The sequence below is a fragment of the Hyaena hyaena genome, unplaced genomic scaffold (genome assembly GCF_003009895.1).
Source record: "Hyaena hyaena isolate Hyena2069 unplaced genomic scaffold, ASM300989v1 scaffold_570, whole genome shotgun sequence".
NCBI lineage: Eukaryota > Metazoa > Chordata > Mammalia > Carnivora > Hyaenidae > Hyaena > Hyaena hyaena.
The window spans coordinates 30992-48510 of NW_024081201.1; the positions used below are offsets into that span (position 1 = coordinate 30992).

Consider the following 17519-nt stretch of genomic DNA (forward strand, 5'->3'; position numbering starts at 1 on the left):
CAGTATACTGTACAGTTTTAATATAATTTAATATGTTTTGTGTCCAACTTCAACTCAGGCCATAATATCATGGTTTATACGTTCAAGCCTTGCATCAGGCTTGCTGCTGTCAGTACAGAGCCCACTTCATATCCTCTGTTAAGCATCAGGGATTAACTCTGAGAAAGCAGAAAGGCTATAGGAAACTGAGACTCCACTTTTAAATGGCCTGCATACAGACTCACTCGCTCTAAGACCCAGCACAGAGGCAGCAGTGTGAAAATAATAAATCATAAAAGAGATTTACTGACTAATGTACGCAACAGTAGGTAGAAATTTTCTTGCCATGCTTCTGCCTAGCTGGCACAATGCTGGCAGGAACCAGTTCTGGCATTTTGAATTTACTTCCCTAGCCTGTCCTATGTTCTCCATGGATCCACCTCACCCAACCTACTCATCCCAGAGGGTGCCTCTCCAAAGTAGCTCCAGCCTCTTCACATCCAGTGAACAGAATTGAGCAGAACAGAATATCCCCGGGGTGCCTGGGTGGTTCTGTCAGTTAAGCCTCCGACTTCAGCTCAGGTCATGCTCTCACGGTTCGCGGGTTTGAGCCCCACGTCGGGCTGTGTGCTGACTGCCAGCTCAGAGCCTGGAGCCTGTTTCGGATTCTGTGTCTCCCTCTCCCTTTGACCCTCCCCTGCTCACTCTGTCTCCCCCCCCCCTCAGAAATAAATAAAAAAAAAACATTTAAAAAAATTAAAGAAAAGAATATCCCCCACAATGTAGCTCTTGCCCTGCCACACTGGCAAGTGGCCTTGACCATGACTAGTATCCCTGATAAAGTGGCTCCTTCAAGCTGGTGGCCCTTCAAATAGTTCTTTCCCTGGTTGTGGGAGATTCAGCTCTTCCCACTCGTGAGCTGACAGCATCTGAAGCTGGACCTCTCAGCCAGCCTCACTTGGGCCAGCACACCCACAGCAGTCACAATCCAGCCATAACAGGAGGGTCTTGATCCCACACAGAGGACACCTCCAAAGTGCTTGACTCTGTTGAACAAGAGGTATTTGTATTATAGGACCCTAGAGGAAGACTTCTACATAAGACATCTCCTTCAAGACCAGATATAGCTGATCTACCTAATACATAAAAATGATATAGCTGATCTACCTAATACATAAAAACAAACACAGAGTCAGACAAAATAAATAGAGGGAAGAACAAGTCCCAAATGAAAGAAAAAGACTAAAAAATAAAAAGAAGAAAAAATCAATCAGAAAAGGTACTAAACAAAGTGGAGATAAGCAATCTACCTAATAAAGATTTAAAAATAATGGTCTTAAAGATATTCACTGAGCTTGGAAGAAGAATGTTTGAACACAGGCAAAATTTCTTCAAGGAGATGAAAAATACAAAAAAGAAGTATTCAGTAACTGAAATGAAAATACACTAGAGGGAATCAACATCAGACTAAAGGATGCAGAAGAATAGATCAGTGATCTAGAAGACAGGGTAGCAGAAATCATCCAGAACGAACAATAACAACAAAAACAAAAACAACAAAAGCAACAAATCAGGATAATTTAAGGGACCTCTTAGACAACATCAGAATGCAAATATTAATATCATATGGGTCAAAAAAGAAACATTAAGTGGGGCAGAAAAGTTATTTGAAGAAATAATAGTTGAAAACTTCACTAAGCTAGGGAAGGGACCATACATTTTAGATTCAGGAGCACATATAGCTCAAAACAGATGAATCCAAAAAGATCCACACCAAGGCACACAATAATTAAAATGCCAAAGATTAAATATAAAAGAGAGTATCTTAAAAGAAGAGAGAAGCAATTAGTTACATACAAGAGAAACCTCATATGGCTATCAAGCAGCTGATTTTTCATCAGAAACTTTCCCAGAAAGGAATGGCGTGATATATTTAAAATGGTGAAAGATAAAAATCAAAACCAAAAATATTCTACACAGAAAAATTATTATTCAAAATTGAAGAAAAGAAAAAGAGTTTCTGAGACAACAGTGGTTCCAGGCATTTGTCATCACTAAATTAGCCTTAGAAGAAATATTAAAAGGACTCCTTGAAGTGGAAAGAAGAAGGCCATAACTAGAAGTAAAGAAACTCTGAAAGGGAAAAAAAATCACATTATCAAAGCAAACATTCAGTGAAGGTACTGGATCAACCACTTATAAAGATAGTATGGAGGTTAAAACACAAAAGTAAAATCAACACTATCTATAATATTTAATGAAGAAATACACGAAACAAAAATACATAAAACATGACATAAATTACATAAAATGTGGAGGGGGTTATGTGATGCTTCCAAAATATGTTTGAACTTAATGGTCCATCAGTTTAAAATAGATTGATATAACATAGGAAGTTATACATGAACCTGATGGTAACCACAAACCAAACACTTATAATAGATACAAAAATAATAATAAGAAATAAACTCCAATACAACACTATAGAAAACCATCAAATCATAAGAGGAGAGAGACAGAAGATAGGAACAGAGAAGAACAACAAAAACAACCAGAAAACAATTAACAAAAGGCAATGAATATATTCCTATCAATACCTATCCATAATTATTCTAAATATAAATGAACTAAATGCACCAATCAAATGACATGGAGTGACTAACTGGATTAAAAACAAAACCAAACAAAAAACCCCAAACCTATCTATATGGTACCTATAGGAGACTCATGTCAGCCTGAAAGGTACATATGTCTGAAAGTGAAGGGCTATAAAGATATATTCCATGCAAATGGAAGTGAATAAAAAGCTGGAATAGAATACTTACACCAGACAAAACAGAGAGACAAGGAAGAGTATTACACAATGATAAAAGGATAAATCCAACAAGAGGACATAACCGTGAATATCTCTACACTTAACACAGGAGCACCTAAATGTATAAATCAAATATTAACAGACATAAAAGGAGAAATTGACAGTAATGCAATAATAGTAGGGGATTTAACACTTAACTTACATCAGTAGATCATCTTTGACAGAAAATCAGTAAGGTAACAGTGCCCTAAAATGACACATTAGACAAGATGGACTTAACAATAAATTTAAGAAGACTGAAATCTTATCAAGCATCTTTTCTGACCACAGCAATATGAAACCAGAAATTAATAACCAGAAAAAAAAATACTGGTAAAACCACAAACACGTGGAGACCAAACAACAGGCTATTAAACAATGAATAGTTCAACAAAGAAATCACAGAGGAAATTAAAAAATACCTTGACACAAAATACAACACAACATCCCCAAATCAATGGAGCACAGCAAAGTAGTTCTAAGAGAGAAGTTTATAACAATACACACCTGCCTTAAGAAAAGAGAAAAATTTTAAATGATTTTATTTTACATCAAGGGGAGTCTTGGGTGTCTTAGTCAGTTAAGCTTCCAACTTCAGCTCAGATCATGATTTCATTGGTTCATGGGTTCAAGCCCTGTGTCAGGCTCTGTGCTAACAGCTCAGAACTTGGAGCGTGCTTTAGATTCTGTGTCTCCTTCTGTCCGCCCTTCCCCCACTCATGCACTCTCTCTCAAAAATAAATAAAACATTAAAAAATTAATTTACATCTTTTTAAAATTAATTTATATCTAAAGGAACTAGAAAAAGATAAACAAAACCCAAAGTTAGTCTAAGAAAGGAAATAATAAAGATCCAAGTGGAAATAAATGAAATAGGCAATAAAAAAAGGGGAAAAAACTAGAAGCAATTTATTTGAAAAAAATATTGAAAAGATAAAACTTTAGCCAGACTCATTAAGACAAATAACAAGAGAGAAAACTCAAGAAAACATAATCAGACATGAAAGAGAAGATGTTACAACTAATACAAACACAAAAAAGATTATGGTTACACTATACATAATTATATGCAAACAATGTAAACAACAAAAGAAATGGATCAATTTTCAGAAACATATAATCTTCTAAAACTGAATCAGGAAGAAACAGAAAATCTAAACAGACAATTACTAGTAATAAAATTAAACCAATTACCAGAAATCTAACAAAGCAAAGTCCTAGACCAGATGGTTTCACAGGTAAACTGTACCAAACATTTAAAGAGTTAGTGTATTTCCTTCTTAAACTCACCAAAAATGGAAGAGGAAGTAACACTTCCAAATTCATTCCATGAGTCCAGCCTTGTCCTGATACCAAAATCAGGCAAAGACATTACAAAAAAGAAAATTACAGGTCAATTTTCCTGATGAATATAGATACAAAAATTTTCAACAAAACATTATTAAATTCAATAATACATAACAGGATCACACAGCATAATCAAGTGGGATTGTGTCCAGGATGCATATCGAAAACATGATATACCACATTACAAATGAAAAGCTAAAATTTTTATTATCATCTCCATATATACACAAAAAGCACTTAATAAAATCCACTATCAGTTTATGATTAGAAACTCTCAACAAAGCAGATGTAGAGGGAACATGCCTTAACATAATAAAGGCCACATATGACAAGCTCACAGGTGACATCATAATCAATTGTGGAAAACGTATAGCTTTTCATCTAAGATCAACAACAAGACAAACATGTCCACTTCCACCACTTTTGTTCAAATGGTACTGGCAATCCTTGCCATAGCAATGAGACAAGAAAAAGAAATAAAAGGCAACCAAATTGGTAGGAAGTAACATTGTCACAATTTGTAGAGAACATGATATTTTATATACACAATTCTAAAGACTCTACCAAAAACACTATTAGAACTAATAAATCCATTAAATCTGCAGAATACAAAATTAACATAGGAGCTCTGTTGCATTTCTATACACTAATAATGAGCTATCAGAAAGAGATATTAAGAAAACATACCCTGTTTACAATTGCATCAATAAGAATAGAATATCTGGAAATACATTTAGCCAAGGAATTGCAAGAGCTGTACTCTGAATACCATAAGATATTGACGAAATAATTTAAAGTAATATAAACGGAAAGGCATACCATACTCATGGATTAGAAGAATATTGTTAATTATGTCCACACCACCCAAATGTCCACATTTCCCCAAAAATCTACAGAATTAATGTAATCCCTATCAAAACATAACATTTTTCACAAAAATGGAACAAATAATCCTAAAATTTGTATGAAAACACAGAGAAAAAACTGATCTAGCCTAAGCAATCTTGAGAAAGAATAACAAAGCTAGATATATTTGAAATTTCAGATTTCAAGCTATACCACAAAACTATAGCAATCAAAACAATATGATGCTGGCACAGAAACAGACACATAGATGAACAAAAAGATTGCCCAGAAATAAATTCATGTTTATGTGATCAAATAATCTATATAAAAGAAGAGAAGAATATACAATGGAGAAAAGACAGTCCCTTTAATAACTGTTGGTGGGAAAATTGGACAACTACATGCAAAGGAATGAAACTGGACTACTTTCTCATACCATATGCAAAAATAAACAACATGCATTAAAGACGTAGTTGTACACATGAAACTATAAAACTCTGAAAAGAAAACATAGGCAGTATGTTATGAGGGCAATAAAAACAAAAATAAACAATTAGGACTGTACCAAACTAAAAATCTTTTGCACAGTAAAGAACCATCAATAAAACAAAAAGGCAACCTAATAAATGGGAAAAATATTTGGAAATGACATATTTTATCTATAAAGGGTTAATATGCAAATATATAAAGAACTCCTACAACTCAACACACACACACACACACACACCAAATAAGCAAAGAATCTAATCACAAATTTCTCAGAGGACTTGAATAGATGGTTTTCCAAAGAGGACATACAGATGGCCAACAGACAAGAAAAGATGCTCAACATCACTAATCATCGAAAAAACACAAATCGAAACCAAAATGAGATATCATCTTGCATCTGTCAGAATGGCTAGTATCAAAAGGCAAGAAATACCAGGTGAGGTGAGGATGTGGAGAAAAGGGCATGCTTATGCTGTTTAGTGGGTATGTAAAATGGTAGAGTCATTATGGAAAATACTATGGAGGTTCCTAAAAAAATTAAAAATAGAACTACCATATAACCCAGGAGTTCTACTTCTTTGCATTTACCCAAAGAAAAGGAAAACACTAATTTGCAAAGATACACATCCCTATGTTCTTAGCAGCATTATTTACAATAGCAACAATATGGAAACAACCTAAATGTCCACTGATAGATGAATGGATAAAGAAGATCTGGTACACACACACACACACACACACACAGAGACACATATATACAAAACTTTGGAATATTACTCAGCCACTATAGAGAATAAAATCTTGTCATTTGTGACAACATATTTGGATCTAGATGGTGATGTGCTAAGTGAAATAAGTCAGAGATGGACAAATACCACATTTCACTTATATGTTGAATCTAAAAATTAAACATGCAAAAAAACACCCACCCCGAAACAGACTCATAAATAGAATTGGTAGTTGCTAAAGGAGAGTGGGTGGGAGTTGAGCAAAAGAGATGGTACTAATTTCATTATAAAATAAATAAGTCATGGGGAATACAGTCAGTACTCTCATAATAATGGTAACTACACTTACTGTGGTGATCTTAATATATGTAAGTGCTAAATCATTATATACACTGAAGCTAATGTAATATTGTATATCTAATTCAATAATAAACAAAAATAAAAAAAACCCACCAAGAACTGAGGTATATAAGTCAAGACATCCAGTAGAACCTATTTTATTGTGAATGCATGAAGACTAAATGTGTACTTGTGTCTTTGAAATCAGATATTAAATTTGTGGGAGTTGTCTTGAAAGTATATCCATCATGAAAATTGTCATTGTTACAGATACACCATACTTGAATTTACCAAAACACACCTACTACTGAAGGTTTGATTTCAGAATCCTCTGCAATTCTCACCCTCAGTAGATAAATAACTCCAGTCTCTTCACTGCAAACCCAGCTATATAGGCTCTTCTAAGAGAACATATTTAAATCTGAGTCTGATTTATCCTCTCTTTTGCCTCAATTTCAAGGTGCTTTTTTTTTTTTATCAATAATAAACTCTTTTCTGTCCCAACTATACATACCATAATCTTGATAATATTTGTTCTCTATATTTTATATAGAAAAGAAAGTTTAATTTGGCTTATGACTCATTAATAAACTCAATAACTTTAAGTTTTCTGGTACATGTTACAAATATACTTTCCTTGTCTGTAATATTTTATTAAAATTTTATAAGTAGAATATTTTGGAGAGTGCTTAGTTTCTGTACCCACTGTAATATTTGGGGAAAGTAGGTACCGACAGGAGCAAAAAATAGTAGGTCTATGAGCAATAGCCTTTAACTCTTACTGGGATGGCTTAAATCCTAAACTGTTGCCCCAACCTTTATTTTAAAAATATAATGAAACTAAACATTAGAAAATATTTTAGAATAGCTGTATTTCCATCCCTCCATTCAAAATTTATCAATATATTTCATGGCCAATAGATTTGATATAATCCTATGTGTTAGATTTCTCAGGAAAGCCCACTTCCATGTAAATGGCTAGGTCCCATGCAGAGATATTCTGATTCATTCTGTCTAGGTTTGTAGTTTTCTATTCTAAGTGCACACCGGAAATGCCTACAGAAGTGGACTTTAGACAGTAAGGTTAAGGAGCAGAGAGAGTGAAGAGGCTGCACCTGGCTCCAGCTATCACAGTCACTGCAGTACCCTGAGCTCCATAGGGACTATGCTGGGCTCCACGGGACTCTGTGCCTTACTGAGAAAAATTAAACATGGGCAAAGGAGATCCTAAGAAGCCAAATGGCAGAATGTGCATTCTTTGTGCAAACTCGCTAAGAGGAGCATAAGAAGAACCACCCTGAGGTGCCTGGGTGTCTCAGTCGGTTGAGCATTGGACTGTTTTCTGCTCAGGTCACATTCAAGGGGGCCCCAAGCTCAGCGTGGAGTCTGTTTAAGATGATTCTCTCTTTGTCTCTCTTTCTCTGTCTTTCTGCCTCCCTCCCCTATTCGGGTTCTCACTCTCTTAAAAAAAAAAAAAAGAAAGAAAAATCAAAAAGAAAAAGCATCCAGATGCTTCAGTCAACTTCTGAGTGTTCTAAGGAGAGCCGGGAGGGTGAAAGACCATGTTTGCCCAAGAGAAAGGAAAATTTGAAGACATGGCAAAGGCAGATAGGCCCGTTATGAAAGAGTAAATGAAAACTGATATCCCCCTAAAGGGGAAAAAAGTTCAAGGATATAAAGGCACCCAATAGGACCCCTTTGGGCTTTTTATTGTTTTCTTCTGAGTCTCACCCCAAAATCAAAGGAGAACCTCTCCATTGTTGATGTTGCAAAGAAACAGGGAGAGACGTGGAATAACTGCCACCTTGGGAAGACAAGGAGCCTCAGGAAGAATACAAAAAGGATATTGTTGCCTATGGAGCTGAAGGAAAGCCTGATGCAGCAAAACAGAGAGTCGTTGAGGCTGAAAAAAGCAAGAGAAAGAAGAAAGAAGAGGAAGACATGGAAGATGAAGAGGACGAAGAGGAATAGGAAGATGAAGAAAATGGAGATGAAGAAGATGATGATGAATAAATTGGTTCTAGCACAGTTCTTTTTTCTAGTCTATCCAGTCTTAAATCCCCCTCTATATAACTCCTTTTAAAGAAAAAAAAATTGAAATGTAAGGTTGTGTAAGATTTGCTTTTAAATTGTACAGTGTCTTTGTTTGTATAGTAAGCACTCTACCAAATGTGTATTTAGATAGCCCTGTTCTGCTATTTTTGAGTAGCCACTAACCTTGCCTGGGACAGTGTGGCATGAAAATTTAAAACAGATTCTTGTTGGTGTACAGAACAAATTAGTTGTATATGGAGATGTTTTTTTTTTAATGTGTTTCTTTTTTCATCTTCAGTAGTCTCTGATGCCACTTACATGAAATAGTGTTCTGTTAACTGAATACCGCTCTCTGTAATTGCAAAAAAAAAACAAAACCTGCAGATGTTTTGTTGACATTCTGAATGCTTTTTAACATAAATTTTTTTAGTTAAAAATAAGTAGATCATAAAGTATGGTTCTTAGATCAGCAGTTTTAACATCACATGAAAATTTTTTCAAAAAAATGCAAATACTTGGGCCCCACCTCACACCTAACCAGAAACTCTGGGGATGGAGTATAGTAATCGGTTTTAAAAACTCTCCAGATGATTGTGATAAATGCAAATATGTGAAAATCACTGAGATAAACAGTTCTTACTATGTCCTGTCCCTTACTCCAGGCTGAAACCTTCAGATATAAGATCTTTCATGTATAGTATGATAAACATTAATAGTCACATGGTATAGTTATTAGCAGAATCATTTTTGGAACTGTTCTGGCATATTCTACAATTTTCCTAATGATTTAATTTCCCTTACCCTCTGTAAGATGGGGATATGCATATCTGTCTTCTACAGTTGTCATAAGGTTCAAAGAAGTAGTATTTTTAAGCCCTTAGTAGAGTTATCTAAAAAAAAAGTAATAAAATGATAGCTATTGATGGTATTACTATAGATTTGGATACATGTTGCTTTATTATTATATAAAAATATTCTCACAGTTATTATTGAATCTATTTTGGGTTTGGCATTCAGCTCACATTATTTTTAGCTTATCAAATATTTATTATTGTATTTCCCTAATGTTGAGGAGATGATCTAATTTTTTATAGTTTCTTTTTTCCATTTTATAAGATTTTAGGTAAAACCATGCTTATCAAAATTTTAAAGTAACAATCCTAAAAGGTATAATTTATTTGGTCACCAGGATATATGTGTGTAGACATATGATATAACCAAAATATTATATAACATTAAATGAGCTTTATTGTTATTTTATATACTATATAGTCTCTATATTTACTTCTATTAAAGTAAAATATCTTCCACCATCCCCTACACAATATAAACAGAATGAAGAACCCTGATTAAGCCAAACATAATTTAGTCAAAATATTCAACTACAAATTATAAAAATATTGTCCATCAAAAATAATGAAATCTTGCCATGTGCAATGATGTGGATGGAGCTAGAGTGTATTATATTAAGCACAATAAGTCAGGAAGAGAAAGACAAATATCATATGATTTCACTCACATGTGGAATTTAAGAAACAAAACTGATGAGCATAGGGGAAGGGGAGGGGAACAGAGGGATGCAAACCATAAGAGCCTCTTAACTACAGAGAACAAACTGAGAGTTGCTGGAGGGATGTGGGTGAGAAAATGGGCTACTTGGGTGATGGGTATTAAGGAGGGTACTTGTTATGATGAGCACCAGGTGATATTTGAAAATGATGAATCACTAAATTCTACTTCTGAAACCACTATTACAGTGTATGTTAACTAACTAGAATTTAAATACATTTTAGAAAAGTAAATAAAGAAATAAAAATACTACCCAGTATGACATAAAGCTGTTCTGTCTTCCCATAGCTTTTCATAATGCAAAAGTTATTACATTGCATTATAATTATTTATGGTTTTATCCCTCCCTATCAAAAAACTGAGTTTTATTCTAGCATACAAGCTATTCACCCTCTCTAGTGTAAAATGCATGTCGAATGGAAGTATCACTCGATAACAAAACCACTGTGTCTGTGTTTTTATATTACTGCTCAGCTCATAGACAGAAACATTATTCCTGGTTTAAATGGTTACCAATGGTGGTGATTTTATTATTGTTTTATATATCAGAATTTCTTTCCTCCAATAAGGCATGTAATTAAAATGTCTACTAAAAGAGCAAATTTTCAACATAGGGAGAGGATTTCAAACTTTCATGTACCATTTTTTCTTTCGATTTATGTATGAAAATTATTATTTAAGCATTACTGCCTTGATTATGCAAAGTAATATTGATTTGATCACACAATCTTTTACTCAGATTCAAGTTACGATAATTAGCATGAAAGTATTGATTACAAGCTTTCTTTTGTAGTCAGATAAATTTGCCTTTTCCTTAATGCCTTCAAAAAATGTTTCAAAGGATTTTCCAAGCCTTGACATGTTAAATATGTGTCAATTTCCATAACTTGACAATGAATTGTGGTCAACTTTTCTGTGTTACACACATGCCAAGAAAACTCACCTAGTTGTTGTAACCCCATTGTTACATTTCCATTATCAAATCTAAGTCAAATCAACACATATACTTCAGAGTATTCAGAAACTGTGGTCTGCAGAGCAGTCATTTAAACTTTTTGCAAAAACCATAATCCCCATATTTATTTCTTTCATGATTACTCATGAGATGGGGGAAAAAATGACCTTTTCTGGCTGACTGCCCAGTGAATTCCGCACTCAGACACTGAAGGCAGCTTTGACTGTGTTTTGATGTTTTCACCAGCCTATTACTGTATTGACTTGATGGCAGCCAAAACATACATTTGTGATCTCATTTTCCTCCAGCAGTTTTTTCCACTCAATCAGACATGTACACAAATACCCACAGGACAGAAGAAAGCTTTTAACTGAAGCAAGTCTCCGGAATAGTGTCATGCAAGAGTCTCTTTGAAAGACTACAGTTTGCTGTTCGTGCCATGCATTTCTTTCCTTCTTCGTGAATACCACTGAAATTAATGCCCAAAAGAAAGATGCATCACAAACAAATGATTCCACTTTGCCAAATGTCCTTGTAGTGCTAAAGACTGAGTAGTAATTATATCTTTTTTGATAAAGACTAAAGATTTTTGCCATCCATTTGCTGTGACCAAGCATTAATATGCTGCTGTTGTCACTTTGAATGAACATTAAGGAATATTTCTTGCTGATGTTACTGAAGTGCAAAAATGATGTTACTCTCCTTTTTCAGAGAGACAGACTTCAAATCAGATTCTCTTTCCCTTGTTCTCCTTTGCGGTTCACTACTATGTTACTACACTACTTCTGATGCTAAAAGAATTAAATTATAGCATAAATCGACATGTTATCATTGTTAAACATTTGACTTTAGAAATCCTTTTTTGATTACGTTCTTTCAGTTACAGAAACAATTTAACAAAGTTTAAACTCTCACTTTATAGTAAGTCTCAATATTGGATATCAAATAGTATTTCTCAGTGATCATGTACTGTATTCATACTCAGCATCAAAAGACTTCAAAATAAATCAATCAGTCTTCAAAAGATTAAGGTTTTTCTACTATAATGGAAATTCAAAAAAACATGCTTAATATTTACAATAACATTTAAAGTATACATCTAATCATACAATGTGACCATTTTATAAGATAAAAACCTGGACAAATTTGGAATAGTGACTAGCTGGAGTTTCTATATTACTCACCCCTCTAATCATATTTCAGCATCAAACAAAACTTTGTGATGAAAGAAAATAGCAGAGCTGAGAAAGGAAAAAGAAAACAATAATTTCTCTGAAGTTTGCAGAAACAGAACATATTCTGACATGGAATGCCTTATGATTTTTTAAAAAGGCTACCATGATTTATCAAATTCTTTTGCCATCATTAAATCTCTTCCAACTTCTAGTCAAATTATGTTCACCAAAAATAAAAATTCTCATTTCTCCAAAATCATTAATCATTCCTTTATGTCTAATAATTTCAAACAGGAATTCCCTAATAACTTTTTCTAAAATAAAAGTCAACCTGGGGCACCTGGGTGGCTCAGTCAGTTAAGTGTCCGACTTCAGCTCAGGTCATGATCTCACGGTTTGCGGGTTTGAGCCCCGCGCTGGGCTCTGTGCTGACAGCCAGCTCAGAGCCTGGAGCCTGTTTCCGATTCTGTGTCTCCCTCTCTCTTTGACTCTCCCCTGCTTGCTCTCTCTCTCTCTCTCTCTCTGTCTCTCAGAAATAAATAAAAAAATATTTAAAAATTTTTTAAAAGTCACCCTAATTAAACATTTCATATGTATGATAGTGATCAGGTCAATGACTAATAATTTCTCTTTTTTTTTTTTTGTTTTTACTAAAGCATAGTGAATATACAATGTTACATTAGTTTCGGGTATAATACAGTGATTTGACAAGTCTATACGTTATGCTATATTCACGAGTATAATGACCATCAGTCACCATACAACACTATTACAATACAATTGACTATTCCCTATACTCTACCTTCTATCCCCATGACTGACTAGTACTTCTTATAGAAATGCAGATAGCACATTTATATTGCCTGAATTCATTTCAACCAGTTACTTATAATTTAGAATGGAATGTGGTAAACTAATAGTAAAACAAATTGATTTACTATTAGTACGAAAAATATTTCAGAGGGGAAACCATACTAAAAAATGTATATAACCTACATAATCCCACATCCCGCACACATATGGTCAAGCTATTAAAAAAAAAATATATATATATATATACTAATGCTACTTCCTTTTTATTACTGATTTCATGAAAATTTAAATTCATTCAAAGCATTAAAATCGGAAATGAATTTATCAAAGATTTAGTCTTCATGTTGCAAAAGGAGATCTCACCTCTAATTTGTACAATTGTTTCAACTGCATCTTTCTGAAAGTCTTTCTTTTATTTCTAAATAAATTTTACCAATGTTAGTTTTAATTTTTCTTCTTATGTATTCATGGATAACAGCCTACTTTCTTTAACTAATTATGATTAAATCTCTAAAACATGTGAAATTTAATCACCCCCAGCATTTTCATCTGTCAATAAAATTATGTGCGCCATCTTTCCTTTGTCCTGTGAGTATGCCACTTTATGTAAAGAAATATGAATAATCTTCCTTTCAGTTAAATATTAATGGATATTTAATTAATGGAATGTTTCTGTTAAGTATTTGTTAGACTGAAGAAAAACCATGGGAGCTATAAAGTTCAAAAGATACATTCTTATTTTTTTCTGTGGGGATGAAATGAACTTCCAAGACATTACCCAAATTAATGTAATGTAATGTAATCCTCAGTGTGCTGAGTTTTATTGGAGATCAGGAAAGAGAAAGGTCCTCCTGCAGGGAGGCAAGTCCATGGGATAACTTTAGTGTTTGACCATAAAGTATCATTGGAATTTTAATTAATCATTGGAAAGAAGACAATGAAGAAATACATAGGCCATTGCAGTTTGAGGGATTAACATAAAATTATGGAAGCAGAAAACTGTAGAATATTTGCAACATCAGTCAAGCAGTCCAGGTGGTTAGAATATGGGATATGGAGTTTTCTACATTTCTATACACACATCAACTTTTCCATATTAAATCCTTGTTCCCTAATATTCAACTTCAATATGCTGTTTTTCCCACTCCTCACTACTATGCTTCTCTTTCATACACATTCTAACTTATCTATGCTTTTTACTTAAAATATGATCTTTAAAACTAGATACAATATGTCATATGTGTTTCAAAGAACAAAAACATGTGAAAAGTGAAAAGCTCATTTTAACTATAGTAAGGCTGTCCCCTCTCTTGATCTGGAAGCCATAAGTAATTGGTACTAACATATTTTAGACATTTTGCTAGTAGTATTACCTGAGTTTATCTTCAGTAAAAATTCCAAGATTTTTTTGCCCCTCCCCCAACCTGCTGTTACATCAGGTTTCACCATGTCTAGATTTTTATACATAATTTGAATTTCTTGCTGCTCAATTTGATTTTGTATAATTTGGTTCTCTATAGCAACATACTTGTCAAGTTCCTCTGATTTTTTTTTAAAGATATTCTTGCATATTATAAAAATAAGTATTTGGCTAAACTACTTAAATACTACTTAAAAACAATAATCAAAGATCTTGATAGATAACACAAGAGTTACATTTAATTTAGATTCATTAAAGGATTTTTTCAATAATGAAATTCATGGAGTGGTAGGTGCTCCGCTGGACTCTGACATAGATTTGTTTATGAAATTAACAGAGATTTTTAATGAAATTATTGTGATTAACCTTATAATTTTATATTTAAATATCATCTCTATAAATTGTGAATTATAAATTACTCTTTTGTTGGTCCCATGATAGGTTAAATTACTTAAATGTTTAACAAAACTGAATATTAACATATGAAATATCTGTGTTATTTTCTATAGAGGTAAATCAGTGCCATATGAAAATAACCTTTTCACTTTTCACATGTTTTTGTTCTTTGAAATTATTTTTATTCAATTCCTTCCCCCCCACATTCCATTTGGTATAAAAAAAGAACAAAATTGGAACTGAATGCTGCTACTGTCCTCGGAAGTAATATTATATCTTATTGCAAAGAGTAGGATTCTCCCTTGCAAGTTATTCTTACTATACTGATACCACAACAGTATTCACTTCATAAACCATTTCTTGTCAAAATGTAGTCCCTATTAGCAAACCCTTATTTTTAACACAGACTTTTTTTCTGAATTCAGAAAACCATGTCTAAGTTTTTATTATAAAATTTCTCTTAGCACCTTTTAGGCAATACAGTAAAAATGTACCTAATCGCTCTCTTCCTAAGTCTTTCTCTTTCTAAAGACAAATTTCTGAATTCAGATATAATCAGAATTTTTCTTTTCAGATCTTCGAGTCAAATTTTTTAGCAATAATCTTTGGAGCTCTGACAAGCACACAATTTTTAAAAAATTTTTATTCTTTATTGGGGGGCACGAAGGAGGAGGAGGAAGAGGAGGAGGAGGAGGAAGAGAGAGAGAGAGACAGAGAGAGCAAGCGAGAGAGAGAAAGAGAGCGAGAGTGAGACCGAGAGAGAGAGAGAGAGAGAGAGAGAGAGAGAATGAGAATGAGTCCCAAGCAGGCTGTATGCTTAGTGCAGAGCCTAATGTGAGGCTTGATCACACAACCCTGTGATAGTGACCTGAGCAGAAACCAAGAGTTGGACACTCAACCAAGTGAGCTACCCAAGTGCCCCTCTGTTAGGCAAATTTTTCTAACCCTTTCCCACTGATGGAAAAATGGACACATCATTACACTCTAAGTTAAGAGGCATTTTTGAAAAATAGTTACAGAAATCTCATTTCCAATTAATGAATTTGGGAAATTAAGTGAAAAGAAATACATTGACCTATTCTGTATTTTTAATAACAATAGGAACTCTATGTGTAATTTATTAGTACATAATCTATTTATATTATTAAATTTTGAAGAGTCAATCAACTTTTGTTCAAAGAACCTCATGCTACCAAGTTTATGAACCCAGAGTTTCCCTGTTACACCAGAGAAGGCACTAGTAGTTTGCTTCTTTGAAAAATTAATCTCTCTTCCAATCATCTGTTTTCTCACCTTAGAGAATAATTTAGAGCACCTTGGTATGCCAATATTTTTTTGTTCCTGAAGCAGTTAAAACACCACAAACATACAGAAAGACAAGTAAACTATCATATCATTATTGATATAAAAAAGGCTTGCAGAAGCAAGGAAAATATCTGGTTAAATTATTATTGCTTAAACATTAAGCTCCTTAACTCAGTTCTCTCTACTTACTTTTTTAGCATGAAAAAGGGTTGCAAATCACCCTATCCAAATGAAATAGAAACATGATTCCTAAATGAATATATAAAATAGACAACTGATTTATTTAATAATATATAACAATCAAAACACAACTAAATTTTGTAGATGACATCAAACTCCTTCAGATTTTTCCCTCCAAAATATCTTAATACACAATTCTATTTAATTAAATAAAGCTGTTTGGATTTTTTATTTTGTTTTAATGGAATTCTGGTTAGCTAAAATCAGTATGTAATACTAGAAGTAAATTCTGCTTATCCCACTACAATTAGAAAATAGGTCATATGCTTATTCTGTCATCAAGTGTCTGTAGCACATGACTTCCTAGGAGTGACCATTCCAGCAACACTATGTGTTAACCATCTAGGTGACAGCACGTGGCCCATGTAGAGGTGCACACTTTTCCTTAACAACTTCTAAACAGAAAACAACTTACAGACTTGGTTAGGTAATCCCATTAATTTTAAAACTACTGACAAGTTGATGGGAAGACTTACAAGATGTTATCTGGTGCGTGCCTTTATAAATAATAAAAGCTAAATTAACAAAGTACACTTTATGTCTCACACTAAATACATGGCATATTAGAATTTGAGCTTCATGAACCAGTTTTGTTTAATGGATTTTGGTAACTTAAAATTATTTAAATATTATTTGAGGACTTGCTAGGTTTTGGTGAAACCATTAAAACAATATAAAACTATTAAAGGTTTGAAACATATTTAGCACAAACTTTTATAATTAAATTGTTATTTTTTCAAGCATGTATCTTCATAGCCTGGCTTTGACTCACACATTCTCATAGTTCCTTGCTTGAAATAATAAGGTTTTTTTTTATTGTTTTAAAGATTATACTTTAATTATAAACACATAAACACATAAAATGTGTTTCAATATGGAATGAATTGCATTTATCAATGTGTCAGTTTCATAAAGTCAAAATTTGATTTTTCCATGAAATGTTTAAAATAAATGTTTTATTTAAAACCATAGATCTTGTCACATAATAGAAACATTTCCAGTCAAATCAGCTAATTAGTGTCTCTTGAAG

General features: G+C 33.3%; 1 pseudogene; it reads left to right on the forward strand.

The window, feature by feature from the left end:
* The first annotated feature begins 7793 nt into the window (after positions 1–7793).
* Positions 7794–8595, forward strand: LOC120248147 (annotated as a pseudogene).
* The last annotated feature ends 8924 nt before the right edge of the window (positions 8596–17519 follow it).